Source organism: Charadrius vociferus, unplaced genomic scaffold, assembly GCF_000708025.1.
Source record: "Charadrius vociferus isolate BGI_N301 unplaced genomic scaffold, ASM70802v2 scaffold201, whole genome shotgun sequence".
Classification (NCBI taxonomy): Eukaryota; Metazoa; Chordata; class Aves; order Charadriiformes; family Charadriidae; genus Charadrius; species Charadrius vociferus.
Window position 1 is genome coordinate 2,399,166 of NW_009646936.1, and position 24,912 is coordinate 2,424,077.

Consider the following 24,912-nt stretch of genomic DNA (forward strand, 5'->3'; position numbering starts at 1 on the left):
CTCTTTTCAAAGTTGAATTAAAAGTTACACTCAAGTTTGTATCTTCACCAATTCTCCTACTGTGGCTTGTGTTATCTAAAAGTCAGCTGTTCAGCCCTGCAGTGCAGTACAGCAAACAGAAAAGGCAGGAGTGAATGATATGTTCCAGGTGTATACTCTCTGGATAAGAGTAAATGGGAATCTGTTCAGTGTAGAGAAACCACTCCTTTTCAGTTTTTAAATTGAAACATGTTAAATAACCATAAAATTAACTGGACAAAAAGGGTTTGGCATATGACTTTTTAGATACCCTCAGAGGTTTTAATATATCTATGGCTGGGTAAAAGTATTTTAAAGTATTTTGCACTTGAAAAGCCTTTGCATCATTAGACATGCATTGGGAAACCATTAGCAGAATGAAAATTGGATTTTTCCTTTAGTGTCAACAGCAGCCACTTGCAACATTTTCATTAATGTTATATATATATATATTATCTTATGTTTTGCTGGGACTAATGAGAACTACATCTTTAGAGCTAGTATGCGTGCAAGTACTATTTACAGCAAAGAAATCCTTAATCCTGATTTTTTTTCAAATCTCTTTTTAACCCTATTCACTACGATGCCTTTCTGATCTCCGCAAAAAAGGTCCCTTATCAGTCTTTTCTCTTCCTCCCCTCATATGTAATGTGTTGCATATACATATTTATAAATACATAAATATGTATATATGTATGTGTATACACATACCCAAAATCAGCTGTGAATGAGCCATGGCTGTGATTGATTCATACCAAATATGTGAGCTGCCCTGGAGCTGGGGCCAGAATGCTGCATCCCTCCCTGCCTCCCAAAGTCCCCTGCTGTTGTCTTCGAGAGAGGGTGGCAAAGTTTGAAATCCCCCTTGCAGAGGGGGCAGTGGGGTCTGATGTCTCACTTTGGGGGTGTGACTTTCTTTGCTGTATCTAAGAGGCAGGACACCCCAATGCTACTATAATTTCTGGTGTCATTAAGACAAGGTGGTCGCTGCACAGGGAGTCCCACTCTGGTGGGAGATGTATGTGTTAGGAGTGTTTCGAAGGTATTCACCTGGTTGATCCTTTGGGCTGGAGAAGTGCCCTGCTGGATATTGGTTAGGCTGACACATCAAGCAGGTCCCAAGGGTCTCAGCCTGATGGAGGCCAAACACATCTGGATTTGTGAGGAGCAGTGGAACATATTGTCCAGATCTCAATTTTGGACACTGGCACCTCAGTTCTATTCAAGATGCATGATAGGACTTAATTATATATTAGATTTAGCCTCTTGTCCTTTATGAAATATTTGGTAAACATTGGAGAAATACAAAATAAATCTCATTATTTTCTTTCTGGTTACCTCAGTGAACTCTATTAATTCAGGACACAATGTACAGAACTTCAATAAGCTGAGAAAACATGTTATCTTCAATGGAATAACACCCTATCACTAACTTCCACTTCCATAATATTCATTACTAATCTTGTACCTGATCATGAAAGGATTACTGAAGAACCACGCAAATGAAGAGCTCTCACATTCATGTCTGCTTTGTATGAAGCATATAAAAAGATCCTCAAACACTTTAGTTTCCCTGTGCAATTATTTATCTTTCTCCTTCTCTCTTCTGTTTCTTTACTGATGAAGGCTAACTCATAATGGTGCTTAATCTTGAGGTCAGATTCAAATTTGTGGATATTCCCAATCATTTTGTAAAGTATGTTTTTGCTAAATTGAAGCTTGCATGACAAAAGTTTTATTATTTCATTACCCTTAAATGAATCAAGTGATGTGCACTGTGCAGTAAGAATCTGCTTACAGAGAACTAGAATATGTGAACTGTTTATGAAATTATTTTAACCAACAACAAAATAATGTACTTCATTTATTACGTTTGCTAATGTGTTATTGTCTCTACCAGTACAACTTCTATTTATTTTTATTAAGAGCAAGTGACCAAATGTTGGAAATTGTTTTTGTTTGGATCTACATGTACCTTGAAACTGTTCTTTTTTCACCCTGCATGTCTTCCTCCTGCATTTGTTTTTTTAACTTATTTTCCAGTATGTAAGGAATTACTTCACTGAAATAGTACTTTCTGCTTATATCTAGAAATGGCACTAATACCATTACAAACATAACCATAAAATACAAAGGCAAGATGTTAGGTGTCAGGGTTACAGAGTGCAGATAAGTATGGTGGTGTTAGGAAGTGTGCCTTTTATTGGGACTTTAGATGAGAGACCTTTACCTAATGCACTGAAAAGTTTCCCAATAAAAAGAATCCAAATCAGACCACTTTGCCATAGAACAAGATGAATAACCTTGCAGACATCAGTGTTATATATAAAGAGTAGGAATTAAATGATCACATGCGTTAGATTCCTGCAGTTGCAAGCAACAATTTAGCAGAAACCACCAGTGGTTATTTTTGTCCTCGATTTTTATTTCCAGCAGGTGTCCCCTTCTGGTAATGGTGAGGGACTCCTAAAAGACAGAGTGGAAATAGTGAGTGTATAAATACTCCCCCAGGGCTTTTAAAATTAAATAGACATTCCTGAAGCTTAAAATATCCTCTAAGTGTGCACTTACAATTTTACTTAAAGCTAGAGGCTGCTTGTCAGAAACTCCATTTGCTACAATTAGATCGACAAACTGATACTGCTAACTATTGATACTTTGAGGCCTAATCAACAGACTGTCCTTGAGGAAGATAGTTATTACAACTAACATGATTTCGTAAAATATTTGTTTGATAGCCTAGCACATGCGATGGGTATGTATTTCCCACGAGACTTTAAGATAAGACACCTAGGAAGGTGCAGTGGCAAAGTGTCCCATTAAAACAAACAAACAAACAAACTCACAAAAAAAACCCCAAATCCTCAGTCATGAAAACATTAAGCCTGGTTTGACCCTAAATGTCAGCCCCATGCAAAGTCCAGGGCAAGCATATGGAAGAGAACCAATGTAAGACAAAGGACACCCAAAGACTTAAGCAGAGGTCATGGGAAATGTCACCTACCTTGAACTTGATTATAATCAGTTCTAATTGTTACAAGGCTCATGTTGTTTTTAAAGAATGCAATAATAAAATTTCAGCTTCCTGGAACTTGAAACAAATGTTGCATTTAATATGAGAAGAATCTTTCCTTGGAGATTGTGTTGATTGCAAAGTAAATGTGACTTGTCATCTTTAGTTTCGCATAGCTGTCTGCACTAAACGTTATTGGAATGCTTAATATTGTAACTAAAAAGAAGATAAAAGTAACTTTCTCCTTAGACAAAAGAAATAAATTATAGTTGTTTATATAATAGGCTTCATTTTTTTAGAAAATAATTTTCTTTTTCTTTGCTACTTTACATGGTATTTATTATTAATATTATTAATTTTTACAATTTTGAGCACTAAAAATGCATTTTAATGGTTGCAGCTTTCAGCTCAGAATGGCTATATGGTATGTGACATCCAGCAGGAACTCTTCCAAACATGCTGCATTTGGTATATTGGGCCAAATTCTGAGCTCCAATAAATTCCTTTGAGACACTCAAAATGCCCATGAACGCTTGAATGATGTTCTTTTGATTTAGATTCTTAACTTTTCCTTTTGCCCTGGTATATTGGGCACTAAGGGGGGTAGATGGGTTTGCAGAATCCTGTATAAGAAGTAGGGTATATTTTTTAAATGGTCCTACAAAATAAAGCTTATACAGAATTATGCACCTCTACGACAGAATTTACAACGAGACTTGAAATACCGTGGAAAGGTGAGCAATCCCTCATAGCCTCTATGTGTGCTTTTTCCACAAGGAAGTATATACAGGATTTTTTTTGCATAGGCAGAATGCCCCTATGACTTTTTCTGTTGCTCGTTATGTCCTTATTATCACATCCCAGGCCAGAAGTGGTTACCTGACTCATGTAATTCTCATTTTAAGGTGGGTCTTAACTTCCAGATTCCCATGACATATGCTCACATCCTACAGCTCTCTTCCCCAACCTCATTGTAGGCTGGTGATCAGTGGTCAAAATGCCATTTGCAACAAAGCATACAGCTGAACTCAATGATCTTAAAGGTCTTTTGCCCACAAATGATTCTACGATTCTAGAACTCATTCAAACAATGGTTTAAGAGAAACTGTAAACAGCAAACCAGACATTCTCCAAGACCTATTCTTCCTGGATCTGGGTAGGCCTATGGAGATAGCCTACTCTTCCAAAGCAAATGCATCTCTTTCTGTCGCTGTTTCACACTCTTCATAATATTCCCCAGACAAGTTTGCAAGGGTAATTCTCTTGTCCTTTTGAGAAACTTCTAATAGGTCATTATTGCATTTTGTTCTGCAAATCCAGAGCCTGGCAGAACACACCTGTGTCTTAAAAAGCAGGATGCATGGTTGCAGAAGTTCATGGATCTGTTCACTGTCTTTCAAGTACAGTTAGATATCTTTTTTTTATTATTATTATTGGTTTGTGTGTGTGTGTGTCGGGTTTTCAGTTAGTTGTTTCGTTTGGTTTGTGGATTTTGGGCTTGTTTATGTGTTTGTTTGTTGTTCTTTTTCCATGGCATAGTAAGACAGTACTGTCGTTGGAACATTTATAAATGTGTCCATTTATAAATAGCATCTCCATTGTAGCACCTGTGATGCCTAGTTTCACACTAGTCCAAGTAACTCTGTGATCTACAGTCAGAGCACTCACTGTAGAGATAAACACGAAGTCTTAGAAGCTTTTATTGCAACCAAATATTAGCACTCCTGCGTAACAGCACAATCTGAGTGTTTACACAAGGCTTTTTTTTTGGAATGCCATGGAATACACTTCCTGAACCCTACTGCAGTTGAATTATGTTAGACCTTCCTAATGTATTAAAGGAGTCCTCTCCAACCTTCCCTTTTATTCACTGTTTGATTAAAAAAAAAAGGGTGTTGAGCATTTCTGGGGTGAGAAGAAATGAAAATGTTGTTAGTGATTTATTCATACAGTCTTCATTTTCTTGGCTCTGGTAAATTTAATAGTTTTTTATAGGTCACTGTGTTCCATTGATCAGCATTCCTCCTTCTCACACCCATGGAGGGCACCATGCCTGCAAAGCCCTTGTTATAACTTTGTGCACCTGAGGAGGCCATTAGGTCATGGTTTGTGATTGCCTCCAGAATGAAGACCAAAGTACGACTGCCATTTGCTTTGGGGTAATCTGGTCACTTGACAAAACCAAATAGTTGCCTTTTCTGTATTTCTATAACGGTGGGCATCTGTCTCTCTTTTCCATTTATACCTTAGAAGTAATAGGAAAGAATATCACTGACAATGTTTTACCTGTTAGAAATGGCCTGGAAGAGGGGAATCTGTCAAGGGAAAACTGTAGTTCAGCTGAAAAGCCATGAGGTCATGAGAGCAATTTGCAAGGTGGCAATTACATAGTTTGGTATGTAAATCACGGTCTCACCCATTTTTTTGCCAGTTTCCCTCACCCTGGTTACCTTACTCTTGCACACTGTGCTCATCTGAGGGCTCAGGCTTCTCGTAGCAGAGGGACTCTTGACCTCCTGAGTGCTTTGGTTTGTTTCTGCTTTTAAGCAGCCTGTTAAAATTAGCTCAAAGGAGTGGCAGTCAGAGTGAGAGATGCACTGGGGAGGAGTCATATCTGCCACCAAAATATTTCCAGGAACTGAAGATGAAAACCGGATGGCAAAGGACTTCTACAGCTGGAGAAGATGATTTTAACTTTAGATATATTTGCTATGGCTTGTAAGAGTGTCTCAACACTCTTACAATCAGTGTTGAGAATCTGCTACTGGCAAGGAGAAGGCATGGGGAGAAGATTTTAATTACAAACATATTTATTAACAATGATTCCAGAGACATGATGGGGAGAAAGAGAGTTTTCATTTTTAACACATGTGCATTATTAATCATGAATGATACTAGGGTTACAAACGGGAATCTGCCTGGAGGCAGAAGGCAGAAGAGATGATTTTTATTAGACATATTGAGCCAATTTCTGTCGTCTGACGTATGCATGCAGCTTCCATTGAACTCCATGGGAGGCCTACACTTGCATTGCAGGGCATAATTGTACTCTGCATGTTCCATAAATATTAATCATAATTAAAAATAAAGTTCAAGGCATGGCTGAGGGATATGTGGTTGAGGCAGGGTTAGGGCCAAGGTAATCTGCTTTATCAATATACATTTCCTAAGGTGCCTTGTATCTTGGCAGGCGATAAAAAAAAAAGATGTAATTCATGTTATATGAATATACACTGATACACGTTGTGTAACATTTCATGTGATAACGCTAGTTACAATCCTTTTTGTTGCTTGTAAAAGATTTTTAAAGGATGGTAAAGGCTAAAAAGCTAAACCCAAAAGGTTAAAACTCCTGGGAACACCATGAGTGTTCCAGCATAATGCTTACCGATATTCAAAGATATCCCCTAATGTAACAAAATTAAACAGTCAAATGAAACTGTAACGATCAGTATTATCATTGTATCTCTATTTGAAGTGTTAAGTTGTAGCCCTGTTTTATATTATGTCTTTTGGATTGGGAATGTTTCTCTGCATTCCAGAGGAATCTTACTTCCGTGCTGTGAGACTGAGTTTCTGTAAGCGAATTTTAAACAGTTTTACTAACTCCATGGATTCAGTTTTTATATCTATACCTGAATATTTTCTAATTCGTTTGCCATTTGTCAAGTTATTTTGTTATATATTTTGTATATCTTACTTTAGAGCTCGTGGCCTAGTCCATCGTCTCGAGAAGCGGGCCGTCTTCCCAGCTCTTCTCTGCCTCTCATCAGGCCATTGCCTTCCTCGTAGTCATATTTGAGTGCTCAGACTGTTTTCGTCTATGTCCAGTGCTTTCTAAACTTAGGCCTCTCCGTTCTTGATACTTCTACTCAAATTGGAGAGCTTTTAAGACCTTGTGGCCCTGAGCCGAGTACTTTAAATTGTCTCTTTTAAGTAACTTTCAAGACCCTAGAGTAACTTGCACTGGTGATACACAAATTATGAGATATGTAAGACAGAAAGTTGCTTTTTACCTTAAGCCGCTTCTGCTGATATGTTTGGAAGATTTCACTCTGTCCTTGTTCTTCTTCTGTCACATTTACTTAATTACTTTCTGTTTTCAGGACTGCATGTTCCAATATAAGTATACTGACCAAGGTATTAATGGAAAGATGGTTTCCTGCTTACTCAGTCTGTCTATTCTTCCTTTCTGTGTATAGTTAAATCTTAATGTGAAGTAATCTAAGGAAACATTGGCCAGTCCTTTTTTTGCCCACCTCTTTCAGGGCACAGAAAAATGAGCATCTTGATTATGAACACCTTTTGGAACCAGTGAGATCCCAGGCATCGGGTAAGGAAATTTGTTCTAAGTCCTGGGCAACTTTTGCTGTCCTTCCCATGAGCGTCTTTGCTTCAGAGGATGTTTGGGTCTCCATGTAGTGCCCCATGACTCTTTGTGAAGTACTTAGAGATAAGAGTGAAATCATGTCTTTCCCATAGACTTCAGTGAGACATAAAGTTTGCTTCATCTGAAAAGAAAAGGGAGTATCTAGACAGTGTGGGAAGAGAAAAGAACCTTCTTCCTGGGAAAGCAGATAAGACGGTTATGACAGCAAGTTCCTTTTCTTCCTAAATGGATCCTGCACCTGGTCACATATGCCATCTGGGAAAGTTTCAGGTGAAAGGAATTGCTCTGGAGTTTTCTTCAGGATACAGAAGTTAAGACTATAGTAGAATGATGTGGGTATGATACTTTTTTTTTTGCAGTTTAATTCAGAACCTAAATATACTCATTTTACAAGTGTTATTTTGCATAAAAAACCTTAAAATTTGCCTGGTATTCTGGCTGGACATCCAGCCACACATCTTCACCGAGGCAGTTTCTAGATTGCTATGAGTTCTGAAGCCTGATTGCAATTTTTCATTCAGGTCAAATATCCAATTGAGGTTACTTTATTAGATGTTATATATATATGTATGCATACGTATTTTCAAATACCTTCATTAAAAAACTTACATTCAGAACAGACAGAACTGAGAAATACCTTACATAGTTCTTCTGTGAAGAAGCTACTAAGCTTGCTTAAAGTTAGGTAGAAAAAACTCAGATTCCAGGGAAGAAAGAATAAAAACATTAGCTGTTTTATAAACTATTGATACGTGTTATAGACAAGAATTGAAACCAGAGCATCAGTAGATGCCATTGATGATTGTATCTGTACTGGATAGAGACCTTAATAAAGCTACTAATTTTTCTGAGGGGGCAAATTAAACAGGCAGGGGAAGAGAAATCATAGAATCATAGAATGGTTTAGGTTGGAAGGGACCTTGAAGATCATTGAGTCCCAAACAACTTCTCTGGGCAACCTGGGCCAGTGCCTCACCACCCTCATAGTGAAAAATTTCTTCCTAATATCTAATCTAAATCTACGTTCTTCCAGCTTGAAGCCATTCCCCCTTGTCCTACCACTACATGCCCTTGTAAAAAGTCTTTCCCCATCTTTCCTGTAGGCCCCCTTTAGGTACTGGAAGGCCACAATAAGGTCTCCCTGGAGCCTTCTCTTCTCCAAGTTGAACAATCCCAGCTCTCTCAGCCTGTCCTCATAGAAGAGGTGCTCTATACTTCTGATCATCTTCATGGCCCTCCTCTGGACCCGCTCCAACAGGTCCATGCCCTTCTTATGTTGGGGACCCCAGAGCTGGATGCACTACTCCAGGTGGGGTCTCACCAGAGCGTAGTAGAGGGGCAGAATCACCTTCTTTGACCTGCTGGCCACACTTCTGATGCAGCCCAGGGTACGGTTGGCCTTCTGGGCTGCGGTCGTGCATTGCTGGCTCATGTTGAGCTTCTTGTCAATCAGCACCCCTAGGTCCTTCTCCTCGGGGCTGCTCTCAATCCACTGCCTGCTGACCCAAACCTTGCACTTGGCCTTGCTGAAATTCCTGAGGTTGGCATGGGCCCACCTCACCACCTTGTCAAGGTCCCTCTGGGCGGCATCTCTCCCCTCCAGCGTGTCTACCTCGCCGAACAGCTTGGTATCATTGGTAAACTTGCTGAGGGTGCACTTGATCCCACTGTCCATGTCACCAACCCTATGAACAATGTTGAACAGCACGGGTCCCCGTACTGACCCCTGAAGAATATCACTGGTTTCCACCTGGACGTTGAGCCATTGACCATGACTCTTTGAGTGCAACCATCCATCCAGGTCTTTATCCACCGAGTTGTCCATCTGTCGAATTCAATTTGTATCTCCAATTTAGAGACCAGGATATCATGTGGGACCGTGTCAAACACTTTGTACAAGTCCAGGCAGATTACATCAGTTGCTCGTCCCTTGTCCACTGCCGCTGTAACCCTTTCATAGAAGGCCACTAAATTTGTCAGGTATGACTTGCCCTTGGTGAAGCCATACTGGCTGCTACCAATTGCCTCCTTATTTTCTATGTGCCTCAGCAGAGTTTCCAGCAGGATCTGCTCCATGATTTTGTCAGGCACAGAGGTGAGACTAAGTGGCCTGTAGTTCCCCATCATCAAATCAGAAACTGACATGATATTTTCCTTCAACACCAAGCCCTCACTCACTAAACAATTTCTGCCCATGTTACAAACCTTCATGGAGGGTACTTGTAAAATGTGAGTAAAACCATAGCTCTGTTTGATGTCTACATCAGAAAGAATTGTTTGTTAATTTCTAATTAGCAAAGATTGAAAATGCTGCATTATTTGACATAAAAGACTAGTGTCAAAATAGAGACACTTTTTTTTTCCCTTGTAGGAAAAATAACCAGAAATATAGTTTATTTTAATGAAGACACTAAGGTATTTTAAAGGATGATTTATTTGCCCTTTAACAATAACTGTATCTATGCAAATTACACTTAAAATACTAGTTTAACTCTATAAACCTATATTTTTAGGTCTTGCTATGATTATGCCATCTTGAGGCTCCTATGGTGATTTGACCAGAGAGCATAAAGTGGTCATGGATATCTCTCATCTGTTTTCTCTCTGCCCTGTCCTCCCCATATGTTTTAGGATCAATTGTTTAGACACAATTTCTGACTCTGTGGGTATGTAACACATAATCTAAACAGTTTGACTTGCCTTGCATTCTTACATGTATGTTTATCAGTATTCTGTAACTGTATCTAGCCTATTTGAATTCGGTCATAAGGTACCCAGACACTTTTTAAGAACACATAATGGTGGTATAGTCAGCAGAGAGGATTTCAGGGTTGTGGCTGCATGGCTTATGTGACAATAAAGGACTGCAGTCATGTTATGTAAAAAAGTCTAGATCATGCTAAAAGGAGAGTGGCTTAGTTTTTAGAACTTTGTTTGGATATCCAAGGCAGTGTTTTCCTTATGACTTATTTCATTCAACATGAACAGATTTTCTTCCTAAGCAAATTTTTCAGCTAATGAAGATTACAAGTGACCAGTACAGTTCCTCAAAAAAACACTGAGTAACGTGAGTTCGGCTTGAATCAAGTTTTCTGTCTTCTGTGTCTGGATCCATAATAACTTTTAGTATAGAGGTAGTCCAGTAGTGAACCAGTAGTGAAATCAGGGGAACTGTGTGTGTTTAAACAAGTATATTTGCAGGGTTCAGATCTGTAATCTAGTGTGTTCAAAAGTTATGAATTTTGTATTTGGAAGATGATGAGTAGATTAACTCCTTGGCAATGATATCTGAAGATAAATTGGTAAGCATACCCAGATGCTTATTCAATTAGTAGATAATGTGATACTATGTAGAAACTTTATTTAAAAAACATTTAAATAAAGGCCATTAGAGAAAATAGGTAAAAACAACTGAAGGTTGTTTATCTAGGTCTCTCAAAAAGCGCTTTTTTATCATATTTTAGCATAGGAAAATAGCACATATTATCTGGATTGTACCTGCACTTAAGTTGTTTTTCCACTTTCTGTAATGTTCTTTCAGGATGTTAAAAAGGTTAAACTACATTAATTCATTCATCCTATCGATATTAGAAGTACTTACCCAGAATGCTTTCAAATTGTCTTTGGCATGAAAATCAGTTTTCTTCAAAGCCACTCTCAGGTTGCAACTGAAATCCTCCATGTGTAAACAACTTGAAATTCTTATGCTAGACTGAAAATCCATACTTTACCAAAGTACTTGTTCATGCACTAAGAGGATTGCAATACTTCCTGGAGATTAGCTCAAATGCTTTATGGATTGGGTGATAAGGTCTCCCCTCAGCCTCCTCTTCTCCAGGCTAAACAACCCCAGTTCCCTCAGTCGTTCCTCACAATGCTTGTCCTCCAGACCCCTCACCAGCTTTGTAGCCCTTCTCTGGACACACTCCAACACCTCAATGTCCTTCTTGTAGTGAGAGGCCCAAAACTGAACACAGTACTCGAGGTGGGGCCTCACCAGTGCCGAGTACAGGGGGATGATCACTTCCCTAGTCCTGCTCACCACACTATTCCTAATACAGGCTAAGATGCCATTGGCCTTCTTGGCCACCTGGGCACACTGCTGGCTCATATTCAGCCAGCTGTCCACCAACAACCCCAGGTCCTTTTCTGCCGGGCAGCTTTCGAGCCACCCTTCCCCAAGCCTGTAGCACTGCATGGGGTTGTTGTGACCCAAGTGCAGGACCCAGCACTTGGCCTTGTTGAACCTCATACCATTGGCCTTGGCACATCAGTTCAGCCTGTCCAGATCCCTCTGCAGAGCTGTCCTACCCTCAAGCAGATCAACACGCCTGCCTAGCTTAGTGTCATCTGCGAACTTACAGAGGGTGCATTGAATCCCCTCATACAGATCATTGATAAAGATATTAAAGAGAACTGGCCGCAGCACCGAGCCCTGGGGGACATTACTTGTGACCGTACACCAACTGGATTTAACTCCATTTACCACCACTCTCTGGGCACGGCCATCCAGCCAGTTTTTTACCCAGCGAAGAGTACACCTGTCCAGGCTGTGAGCAGCCAGTTTATCCAGGAAAATGCTGTGGGAAACGGTGTCAAAAGCCTTGCAAAAATCCAGGTAGGTAACATCCACAGCTTTTCCCTCATCCACTAAGTGGGTCACCTTATCATAGAAGGAGATGAGGTTGGTCAGACATAACCTGTCTTTCATAAAGCCATATGAACAGTAAAATGAACAGTTTCAACCTGAATTCTGAAGTGTTTGACATCTGCAATTGAAATCCACTTAGAAACTTTAAATATGTATATTTTTAAGCCTTTTATACAGCTGCAATGGTGATTTCATAATTTCAAGTGACAGTATTTTCAATGATAGGGTTACAATATGGCTGAGTCATCTGTTGGATTTCAGAGATAATAGAAACTCTTAACAATGTTTCACTGAGCAAATCTCAGGAGATAGTCATGCTAGTGTATACAGGATATTTAGAAAGGGGCATTGTCTGTGCTGGACTTACCTTCATAGGTTCGTAAATTTAAAAGACAGAAGTATTTATGGTAATTCATTCTGAAAATTAGAACCAGTTAGACTTTCACATGAAGACCTGGAGAACAGTCCCTAATTGTTAGAAGAAAGATGAATTCATGACTTGTCATATAGAAAGGAGACTGGAATTATTTGATCTACGTTCTCTTTAAAGCAAAGATTTACATGGGATTAAAACAGACAGTTAAAAAAAATCTTATACCTATATTGATACTGGAGAGTATTGAACATCGTCACCAACTGAGGCAGAAATCTTTAACTTAACCTGACTCATGTTTGACTGCCAGCTCCATGTGTATCCAAACACGATTACCACCCATATGATTATTCCAGAAAGTTGAAATTTTGAAGCAGAAGGGTATGCACAGTTATGCGAAACAGATGCTTGCTTATGTATTTGAATGTTAGAAATTTTGGATTCTGATGCTGCAAATATTTATGCTCACTATTAACTTCATTCATCTGTGTTCATGTTGTGCTCAGCAAGCCTGGGTACTTAAAGCTAGACATATGCATGCCTGTGTGGATAGCAGAGTCCAAGCAATGCAAAGTTAGAAACAGAAATGTTCCATGCATAAAATGGATAATGTGCTTTGGGAACTACTGATGACTAGATGAGGAAAGAGGAAACTGTCTGAAGAAGCAGATGCTATGAAAGAAGTGGATGGAAGAAAGAGGCATTTGCTGGGTAAGCGTAGAGGCACCTGATCGTAACAGTGTTAAAGGGAGAGAGAGAATGGGAGAAAGAGAAGTGGAGAGGAGAGGGAAGAGATGTATGTCATCTGCATACATGTGTTTGCAATAACTCTCTACCTTTCCTTTTCTATATCCAAACCAATATATCTACCAGGCAGTTCATAAACTTGCAAGAATCAGCTCATTTTTCAGGAATTCCTTATCTGATACTAATATCTAAAAAATTTTTCAAAAGTTTCTTTAAAATCTCATCTGTATCTGTATTCCACATAAGTGATATAGAATCATAGAATAATAGAATAGTTGAGTTGGAAGGGACCTTTAAAGGTCATCTAGTCAACCCCTGCTCCAATGAGCAGGGATACTTTCCACTAGATATGGTTGCTCAGAGTCTCATTCAACCTGACCTTGAACGCTTCAAGGGCTGGGTCATCTACCACCTCTCTGGGCAACCTTTTCCAGTGTCTCACGCCTCCCTCTTTCAGTTTAAAACCATTACCCCTTGTCCTATTGCAACAGGCTGTGCTAAAATTTTTGCGTCCATCTTTCTTACAAGCCCCCTTTAAGTACTGGAAGGTTGCAATAACGTCTCCCCAGAGCCGTCTCTTCTGCAGCATGAACAGCCCCAACTCTCTCAGCCTGGATTCATAGGAGAGGTGTTCCATCACCCCTCATCATCTTTGTGGCGCCCTTCTGAAACCACTCTAACAGGTCCATGATTTTCCTGTGCAGAGGGCTCCAGAGCTGGATGCAGTACTCCAGTACTGATATAATGATAATTAGTTGTTTAGATAGGGCTGTCACAAAACTTATTGTTATATTCAGCAGAGGGTAAAAGAAAATTGCAGCAGTTTTCAAAACTCGGCCCTGATTCAGTTTTTCATGCTCATATCTTACCACTATGTCTAAAAATCATGGTGATACACTTTCCATCCCAACTGCAGTATTTAGTTTTTACAGTAACATCAAGGGGTTGAATATGTACAGGGAAAAAGTTAATGGGCTAGTTTATTTTTCAAGTAGTTCATTGCAAAGTGAAAATTTCCATGTCAGATGGGATGAGAGAGAGAAACAGTAAAGTTTTTCAGTTGAAATCTATTGTCATAAGAATGTGTCCCCCAGTAGTTCTTCTATTACATAGAGAATTAGTGTACTCGTTTAAAAAATAAATAGGGATATTAAGTAACTGTGTCTAAGCCTCACAACTGATGTAATACTGCAATATCATTTTCCCATTCTGCCCAAGAGAGTTATGGGATATGAGCTAAAATCCCGTCTCCACTGAATTTCAAAGCTCCAACTGTTATTCCTGTGATGTGGTGATTTACATGAAATAAAGCATTTTCAAGTGACCAAAAGTCTTCATCAGCACTACTTGTAAGACTCTAAAGTGTCACAGAAGAAATTGTTGCCATTCTAGCAACTTTTCCAGCTTAAGGTGGTAGCTTTGTTTCGACTTCTATATGCCTGCATTTTTTAATACCACATTTTGAGAAAGAATATTTAATCTGAGGTATGAAAAATCAAATAAGAATAACAAGAAAACAGACAGTTTGATTATTAATGTCGTTAGAAGTTTTCTTTTAACTAAAATAAAATGATGGGTTTTTATCAAGATTTTCTTTTATTCCTGTGACAGATGTTTTCACTTCCTCTTTGAATTTTAACTTCACACTTCCGAGCATGATGAATGATCACACCGAAAATACTGTCTGATTGTATGAAACTATTCCCAAATGTAGATGGGAAGCAGACATCAATCTTTTAAGATTTGAAATAAAAGCTAGAAATAAAATTTTCTATCATTATGTAGAATTATTTCAAGCTATTTATACTAAAAAAAATAAAAGCTCTGGCATTGTTCAGTCCAAGTTGCTGAAGGGCATTTTCTGTGCCTTACATGACCTACTTTTAAAACCACAAGCCTTTAAAATGTCAGAATTAGTAAATTTGTCTGTCTTAGTATTTTATACTATTGAGGCAATGCAGGAGATTAAAATCTCCTATATTTGCACTAACTTATCCCCAAAACAAATAAACACAATAGACAAAACGATGTAAAAGTATAATTTCTAAAAGCTGTTGTTCTTAAACTTTATATATAGGATGCTGTAAAACAATTCTGTAATACAATTTGTAAAATAATTCTGTAATACAATTAATTTGCAGTATAAATCATCTTCTGTCTTCCTATGTTAAGACTATTTTTGGACTACTATGGTAACTACACCTGTTACCGTAGAAGAATCCGATCTTTAGGAAAGAACTTGAATTACAAAGTATAGATGGATAGGAGCACTCCACTTTCTCATATGCACAGCAGCATCTCTTCTTAGAGTCAGTTTAAAGTGAAGTTTTGACCTCTGTGCAGTGTAAGAAGATAAAATATGTCTTCAATTTTGTGGATAGAGGCTGTGAATAAGAATGTGAATGTTGGTCTGTCTTAAAATAAATCTTTTCCATATTTTCTGTCAAGAAATAGGATACTTAAGAAATATCTTTTTTTCCTGAGCCTTCTATTTATTTTTCAAATGTTGCATATAATTAAAAATCTCTCTTAGGTCAGGGTCATTTTTTGAGAGGCATTTGAAGAGTGAAGAGTTGATGTATCTTCCCTGCCTGTTTTGTGGAACTGGGACTGGCTTTCCTTTGCTATTGTCATTTCATGAAACCTTGTCATGTGAAAGGTAACCGCAGTCTTCCATAGTTCTCATTAACTGGAGCTCTAACAGAAATCCACCAGGATTTCTTTACAGCCCTTGTTTCTACGGTTTGCCAGAAATCATCAGAAAATATTAAAATCCATGACAAAAAATTGAAATATGACATATTTTAGTCTTGGGAGATTAAAAAGATGTTGTAAAAATATCTTCACATTCTGTACCCCTGAGAAGGAAGTTTGATGAAATGGAAACATTACAATGCACAAAGGTAATGCTCTGAGGTTATTACCTGTATTACCAGCAGCTTGGAACCCAATGCACTCAATATCTCAGCACAAATCTCCATCACTTGCGGTAATGAAGAAAAAATTAACCTTTGGTAAGTGGCTACTAGACAGGAATGTCATGTGCATAACTGTTTTCAAATAGCAGTACCATCTTGAAGGATCAAACCACTTCTTTCTTTCCGAGGCCCTCATTTAAGGGGCTGTTCTATAGTTAGGACAGTCATTGGAGACAAGATACGTACACATAACTGTTTCGTATGTGTTTCTGCCTGAATGGCACAGGCTGGCATTTGGGTCTGCAGGCTGGGAGATGTGGGTCCCCACCAGAACCAGTCCCAGAACAGAGAGCTGAGAGCAAACTGCACGGGTGCCAGAGGAGAGAGGGAAAGACAGCCTCCTTGATCAGCCTCCTTGATCACACAAGTGAGGATATGTTCCCAAGAAATGGCTACAGTATTCTTGATATTACTAAGAAGGAAAAAAAAAAAAAATGCTTGCTTTGATGGTTTCTGGTGCACCTTCTACATTTCTGCAGAGAGCTTGAGAAGATAACCTCTTCTGCTAATTCAGTTGTGCAGAATTGTATTTAAAAAAAAAACCCCAAACAAACAACAAGCTATGCAAACAAAGCTTTCTGCACATAGTCCCTTAAAACTTTTTTTCTGAAGTCAGAATCTACCTGTGAGTGGTGATAAATCCCAGTGGTGCAAAAAAGTCTGGAAAAATCTGGCCCAAAGACTCAGTGAGAAATTTCCTGAAAGACAATTACAATTGTGGGAGATTTATATCTTACGTGGAAATGACTGGTCCTTTCTCAAACTTTTGAGCCATTAACCATTATTTTTTGTGTAAATGGTTCCCAAAAATAAAAATGAGAGGATATGAAAGAAGTATAGATGGTAGGTGACTAACACTGAGTCTGAAACTAGTTTCTCAAAATTAAGGATATATGAAGCACGCATCATTGATTGCATAAGACTGTGAATGACGTACTTGTCACAGTTTTAATATAATAGCAGAACGTTAATTCCATTGAAATACATTTTCTTCTGTCAAATTGGCCATATTCTTATGTGTGCCATTACAGAGAATAATGACAAGGTTCCAAATAACTGTATGCATTACAGGACTGTATACACTGCTGCAGGCTATTCACACAAATTATATCGTTCTGATGCACAGGAGAACATTTATCTCAGTGAAACAATTGTCCTCATCCAAAACCAAAATGTAATTATGGGGATGAGCCAAAGTAAACAATAATAACATAATAGCATTAAATATCCAGAAAGAGTAGAGCATATAGTATACAGTTCAAAGAGTATAATAGACTAGGAGGCTAAGTAAAGTTGTGCAGTTTCTTTTTTTCCTTTTTTCCTTTTTCTTTTTTTTTTCTTTTTTCTTTTCTTCTTTTTTTTTCTTTTTTTTTTTCTTTTTCTTTTTTTTTTAATTTTTGGATTGGTTATTCAAAGTGGATCAGAAGTTTCAGCATAAGTGCAGCTTTGCCTTTCTGTCTCTCTTTCTCTCTCTTTCTCACCCTTTGACAAGGGTTCTAGAGGTGTAACTGAAGGTCATGCCAGCATTACCTTTAACAGCTTTTCTGTGATGCTTAAGGTACAATGATTGCAATAACACTGGCCTTAATTTTATCTGCACGTGTCCAGCTGGGAGGAAACTATGCAGTAAATGAAACCCATATTGTTGCTGCATCTATACAGCTGTGAGTATTTGGGTCGGGTAGTTCAAACCTAGTTTAAGCGTGCTTACAGGATCTGCAATCATTTACCTGGATTGTAAGGTGAATGCATGTCACAATGCCATCTTCTGATATTCCTCTTGAATGTGTTTCATACCAGTATAGAAGAAACACCATAAAGTCCCTGTCCTCTAGTTTGCCTTTTTACCGTATGTAGTGGCCTGATAAAATTATTGCTGTATTACTAGATAAACAGAAATAATCCTAGTTTTGGTAAATTTATGGACATGGCGAATCTGAGGAAATCACAGCTGTTGGCTAGCATGTCTGCAGCAAAGCAAGGCTGTTTGCATCTTCTTACAAGTTTGAGCTGAAGCCTGTACAGCTTTATTTATTTCACAGATGCGGGAAGCTGTGGATGCAATGGTATGCAAGAAGACATGGTAAACTGGAACACAGATAATAAAAACCAGAACCTATAGTTCTCATTCCTCAGCTTTAACTGCTAAATAACAATCTTCTCTACCAAGCAACCAAAGCTTTGAGAAGGTGAATGTGTAATGGAATTATCTAGGAATTTACCTACTAAATCCTCTTCTACCACAAGGGAATACAATGCTGGCGATACTCTTGATCCTCCCAGCTCATTCCCGTGACATGTGACTCTGGTGGCTATTGATCTTCTGGTCTTAAGTGTGTTATCTGATGTTGAAAAGTATTCTGGGTCCTGTGCCGAGAGGATATTAATGGAGCAAGTAGTCTGGTCTAGATAATCTCTACAGAGCAGAATAAAGGTCTCTTGCCTATAACAGCAGCATTTGTGAGCAGATGAACTCTCTCATGTTTATGTTCAGGTAGAGTGGGGAGAAACATACATATACACAATAGTGAAAAATGGCCCTCACTGTAAAATACAAGCAGAGATTTCAGTTGCTATGCAAATCCAAGTTGACTGCAAAATAATTAAAAAAAACCTACAACTTTAAGGCAACCCATCCTACCTATAAGTTTTTAGTTGATTTGAGTCAGAGTTTTAGAGGTATGTAGAATTCCAATGACTTGTATATAAAACAGAAAACATACCTACAGAGACTTTATAGCCCAGGTTTATGTCCCAAATTCTAGAGTCCGATTTTCTTTTCTTGGGCTAAATGAGCTGATGATTTGTTTGTACTGTGTATGAGTTTTTGTTCTGTTGTGCTGAAAAAAATATTTTTCAGACTATGTAAATTTTCAATTTTTTTTTCTCTTAATAAACAAAAAAAAAGGTTTCCTATTGCCTTCCTGTAAAAATGGTGTTTCAAATTTGACCATAGGTCATTAATAAAACGGTCTTCTCACCCCAAAACCCACGAAAAAAGAAACCAACAGGAAGTGCCATATCCTTCTTCCCAGAAAAAAGCAATAGTCCACAACCTGGTTTATACTTTGTCTGAAATCCATGATTTAAGCTGAAAGAATGAAGGCTGACTTTTTTTAATGCATCAGCAGTTTGTTTTAGCTTGATAAAATCCTTTTCCTACCATAAGGTGAGCCAGACCTCAACAATGCAGATCAGCTTTTTATTACTGTGTGTGGATAAAAAAACTTGAAGCTAATCATTAGCTGAATGATAAACTCTACCCATATCGTGACACAAATACTAGTGGGACCAGGCCCTGTAATCCCATAATTGCTGTAACAAGATGAAATGCATTCACAAAGCACGTAGGGTACAGGCTTTATATTTTCTGACTTTGTTTTTCTACTCTCTTCATTAATGTATAGATTCTTTTTTCCTGGACTACAGAGCAAAATATGCTATATCAGCAACCAATAAAAGCTTCAAACAGGAATGTTTCCAAGGAGACCTTACTGGCTTGGCTCTGGCATGACTTTTATTCTTATGAAAGCTAATCCCCTGCACTGAATAAATGAACTTTTTCAAAGTGTAACTTATAATTGCAGTTAAAGATTTTCCATATGTTAATAAAAATTACTAAAATATTTAAAATAATGGAGAATATTCTTGTCATTCTGTGGCTCAGTTCTGCAGTTTCTCACATTCTCATTGGGACCCCTGGTGTGAGAACCATGATTTTAAAAGCCTCCCCCTCTCCTGGAATTTGAGGGGGATGATGGTTACTCAGGCCAATGCCAGCTGCAGCTAAATTTTAACAGCACCACAGGCAAACTTCACCTGCATAAGGAGCCTCTCTTAACTTTGTTATTGGATCTCTTTTTAATTTCTGAGGCTGACAGCCTAATTGTAAGGAAGCAAGTGGAAGTAGCCTCTTCGGTGGAGCTGGGTTGTATATACTGATGGGGAACAAAGATAGGGTAACAAAAAGGCAGTGGGAGGGGAGGGCTTCCTCCCATTTTTGCTCTCTTTTCATAATCTTTTCATACCCATGCCTAAACCCAACCTTTTATGCTCATGCACTCAAAGTGATTTGTTATCCAGTCCGTTGCCAACACATTGCTGCTGAGGGAGCCTTCAACTCTTTCTCATCCTCCACTCCTTTTGCTTGTCTTGGGAAATGCTTTCTTGGATGGTGTCACAAAACAGAGAGCAACGAAGAGGCCCCAAGAAGGAAGCATTTCTGGAGGCTGGAGAGGAAGAAGGCGGAGACCAGGATTTCCCAGGACATGTGGGCACAAGGGGCATGGATACAAAAGAAAATATATGCAAGAAGGTAGTTAATATGGTTGCTATGAGGAAATGACTTGTCTCTAGCATGGTTTTCATGTTGCCCTTAGGTTATTTCTGTATTCAGAATAAGCATGAAAGGCAGAATATGGGCATAGTATGGGTAGTAATTTTTAATACATTACTGTGTAAATATTTTGTCACTGCATGTGTCTGCACAATCTGAGTTGGACTATTTTTTAGCTGAATGTGACACAGGCTGAAATGGAATGAAAACAGACTTTTTCTAATGAGATAATTTCATCATAATAACTAAAATGGGCAAAATTGCATTAAAAATAATTATTTTTTACTCAGAGACCATTACGCAGATAAGATAAAATCAGTGGCCACAGGAAACTTCTTCGGTTGTAGATAGTCCATAAGGTCAATATAAACTAATGGAACAAAATGTTGGCGACTTAGCACTTGCAACATAAAGTGTGAAAATCCACAGTCAAAACAAAAAGAAGCCTCAAGGAATTATTTTTAAAACAATGTTATTTTTAACAGCATCTGTGAATTATACCTCACTAACTTGTGGTTCTTTGTTTCAAAACTGAAAGGTGGTTTGTTTTGGTTTTAAGATATTAAACCAACCCAGCTAGGAAAAAAAAAAAATGCCCGTGGGAACCAAGAATATTAAATTCCAAAGGAAGAAAGGTTAAAGATTAAGAAAGGGACAAATGAGGCCAGTGATTTGCCATGCTTTGCTGGTGTCTGGGAAGCCTTATGTTTGCCCTCAGCTGGTCTCCAAGTATCTTGAAAGTAAGTGCTGACTCACCACCCTGATATTTGTTAATCACATCAGACTGCATTTGTCAACAAATATTAGGTATCTTATTATAGACTGACATTGTGAGACAATGTTTTCTTTGTTAACTTTGGTTTTTGAAACTTGGCTTTGTGTTGCATATGAAAAAAACCCCCAGCAACCACTTTTTTTTTTTGTTAAATTGTTTCACGGCCTTTTCTTCCTTAATGAAGTCTCTGCCATGTCTTTTGTAAGTCCAAAGTACCTTTCATGCTGCCAGTGCACAGAAGCTTCACCTTCCCAGAGATGACAATAATACAATTTTGCTCTCAGTATGCTAATGAAATGCTAATGGAGTCCTAGTATTCAATTTCTTCAAACCCGAGAGAAATACCTTAGTTTTATCAACATAGAAATGAGCACTACACATTTAAGTCAGTTTAAAGATGTTGCTCTACTTATCTACAGAAAACAAAATAAGGCAAAAATCTATCACTCTATTGTTACATGTGTCTTAATTTGTATAGAGGGAGGACTGAGGTTCTTAGACAAGTCCTACAAATTACATCAAGGTACCAAGTGTAAAAAACAATCTTGAAAAATAGCTCTTTATCCCGTGAAGTTTTAGGTCACTAATGATTTCTTATTTATATATACTTTATTTTTATATACCTATAAGCTTTATAATATATAAAACCCACAATATCTTGTTCTATTTGGCTCATATATATTAAGATGGCAAAAACCCAAGAAGCAAGCCATTTTCTTTCCATAGTGGCACTTTATTTCTATTTCCTTCTGTAAGGCTACAGTACTCTTACACTCTTCATTAACTGGAAACAAAGGTGTCAGATGTGGGACGTGTGCCAAATTACTAATATTGTATGTTTGTTTTCTCCCCAGTACAATTAGGTTTTTGGTGAAAAACAGACTCATGGATGGAAGAATCATTATGTTATATTATGGGTTATAGAGAACAAAAAAAGAAAATAATTCAGGTTTGTGACAAAAATCTGGGTAATTTTTTTCCTTACTTTTTAGAATAAAATAGATTATATACTAGGAAGACTCAATAAGCTGTAGGGTGGTTTTTTTTTGGCGCTTTTTTTTTCCTGGATTGGTTTCAATAGGTAAAGGGTGTGGTGCTCTCACTTGAAGTTTCCATTGACTGAGTTCAGTACTCTCTGGGATCATAAACTCTGTGCAAGTTAAAACTGGATGTATTTGTACTTAGGAATCTTAATTTTGTATCTATAGCTGTTAGTTCAGCTTGGTCTCTATTTGGTGTCTTTGGTATTTTCTTTGCTTTCCTGTTTCTATGAATGGTTATGTTCTAAAGTATTTCTTGCTCATTTTGAAAATCTACTCCAAGGAGGTCAAAGTAAACCAAAAGTCATATCCGTGAAAAATTTAACTCAAAAGAAAAGAAAAAAGCTTATTTCCCAGAACTCTGTATTTCATTTCCCAAATTCTGCACAAAATAAAGCAGAATTCCATACTACAAATATTAGTTTGACTGTCTTCTGAAGATGCCTCTTAGGGTTGGCTTCATCTTTCCTCATTCGCACTTAGTGAGCACACAACAGATGCTGGTTGCATACTTTCTCATTTAAAAAAAAAAAGCCTTACTCAGAGATAGAGTTACTGTTGAGGACTTCATTTCTCAGGGTACTCTGTTCTTTTGACTATCTAGAAAAGACTAAAATAAGATAGCCATGTCTCTTATTATCATAAACCTTTGGTCAGTCAGGGTCATCTGTCCTGGCTGTGCCCCCTTCCAAATTCTTGTGCAACCCCAACCTACTCGCTGGTGGGGTGGTGTGAAAAACAGAAAAAGGCCTTGACGCTTTGTAAACACTGTTTAGCAATAGCTAAAACATCACTGTTTTATCAGTACTGTTTTGCTCACAAATCCAAAACACAGAACCACACAAACTACTATGAGGAAAATTAACTCTATTTCAGCTGAAACTGGTACACTATCTATCTCCCTAGTTTGTTTCATACCTTTGAAATATTTTCCTCTTGAGTTATTCCATGAATTTAACATCTTTTCTTTCACACTTCTGCAAAATGTAAGAATACAGCTAAGTAAGCATGCCAATTATGTTAAATACTTCTGTGAGTAGTACTTTTCAGAAACTAGGTGCTGGGACAATGGTTTCTGAGAGTTTTATCATTTATATCTTTCTTAAATACAGAAAACAAGACCAAAATTGTAAAGAGCTAAAACAAAAATAAAAAGAGAGTTCAAACTGATATTTCAAGATTCCTGACTTTAGATTTAAATGAACATTAAAAAAAAATAATCCTGCATTGAGGAAAACTGGAAAGTCAAGTCAGAAAAAGAGGAAAAAGCTAGCAGAAAGTAACAACAGCCAAAAGGCTGAAACCTTGTGCTAAAATGATAAATCTTCATCTAGCACTTCACATTTGACAGTATTAAAAAAGTTCAATTTATCTAGCAGTCTAGGTCTGTTGTTCCCAAATTCCTTTCTTTTCATTAATGAACCCTCACCCAATCATTCTTCCTCTGTATCCTTTATCTGCAATAATTTTATGGGGGTTTTTTTTGAAATTATAATAAAAATTGAATAACAAAATAAAAAAGCAATCTGTGTGGGATCTTAAGATAATTTTTGGTGCAATGATAATTCCTTATTTATAATTAAAATTTTGAAATCTAATACATAAACAGTTATAATTCCCTTTGAAACTTGGACTTGAGTTCCCTTAATAAACTTGAGTTTAGTTTTTAACTAAACAGAAATATTTTTCTTATATTTGCAGAATGTTTGATTTCCCGTTTTGTCTAAATAGAACTTTATTAAGCCTCCTGTGTGCAACCCCAAACCCTAAATGGTCATTAAGAAAGAAGATATGATATAACTGGGTCACAAGATTAAAAAAAAAAAAAAAACAAAAACCAAAAAACAAACAAACAAACAAACAAAACCCAAAAAAAACCAACCCCCCCCCAAATATGATAAAATGATAAAACATGATAAAATGATGATGTGATTGCAATATAATGCAAACTGTATTCAGTCTGAAAACAAAACAGTGATGATCAAGGACTAGCGACTCTACAACTATCACTGCATTTGTTAAAAAGGATTAATGAGTCCTACTTATTCTTTCTGACAGTATGTGAAATACCTTACTCCTCAGTCATCATGGTCAGACTGCAATTGTCACAGATGTTAGTGAATTTTTTATGACTTTCCTCCACAGCAAAACTCCTCCCCAATGATCGACAGTTCTCATTCCCACTTGAACATAGAGTGAAAACTCATCTTTCCACTGTGGTTTTATCAGTTGGTCTACAGCTAGCAAATGACACAGCAGATGGCTTGCTCTGCATTTTTGTATTTTCAAGCAATTAATTCTTCTTTAAAGGCTTGAAGTGTAAAAGGTGGCTTAGAGTGGTTTCTCATTCTGTATTTTGGAAGGAGAGGGAATCGCTGCGTCACCATACTCTCTAAGAACTCTCTGTTCCATGTCAAACAGGAGCATTTTTCCATTCCTTCACAATCAATTACTTCACAGTAGTACCAGTTCCTTCCACTGCCTTCTTTTTTTAAAGAGAAGTAACTACAACTGGATTTTGTCCTGAATCCTGTTGGCATAACTTAGACATGTTCTAAGAATACCTACAAAGCTGAAGGCTCTGAAAGAGA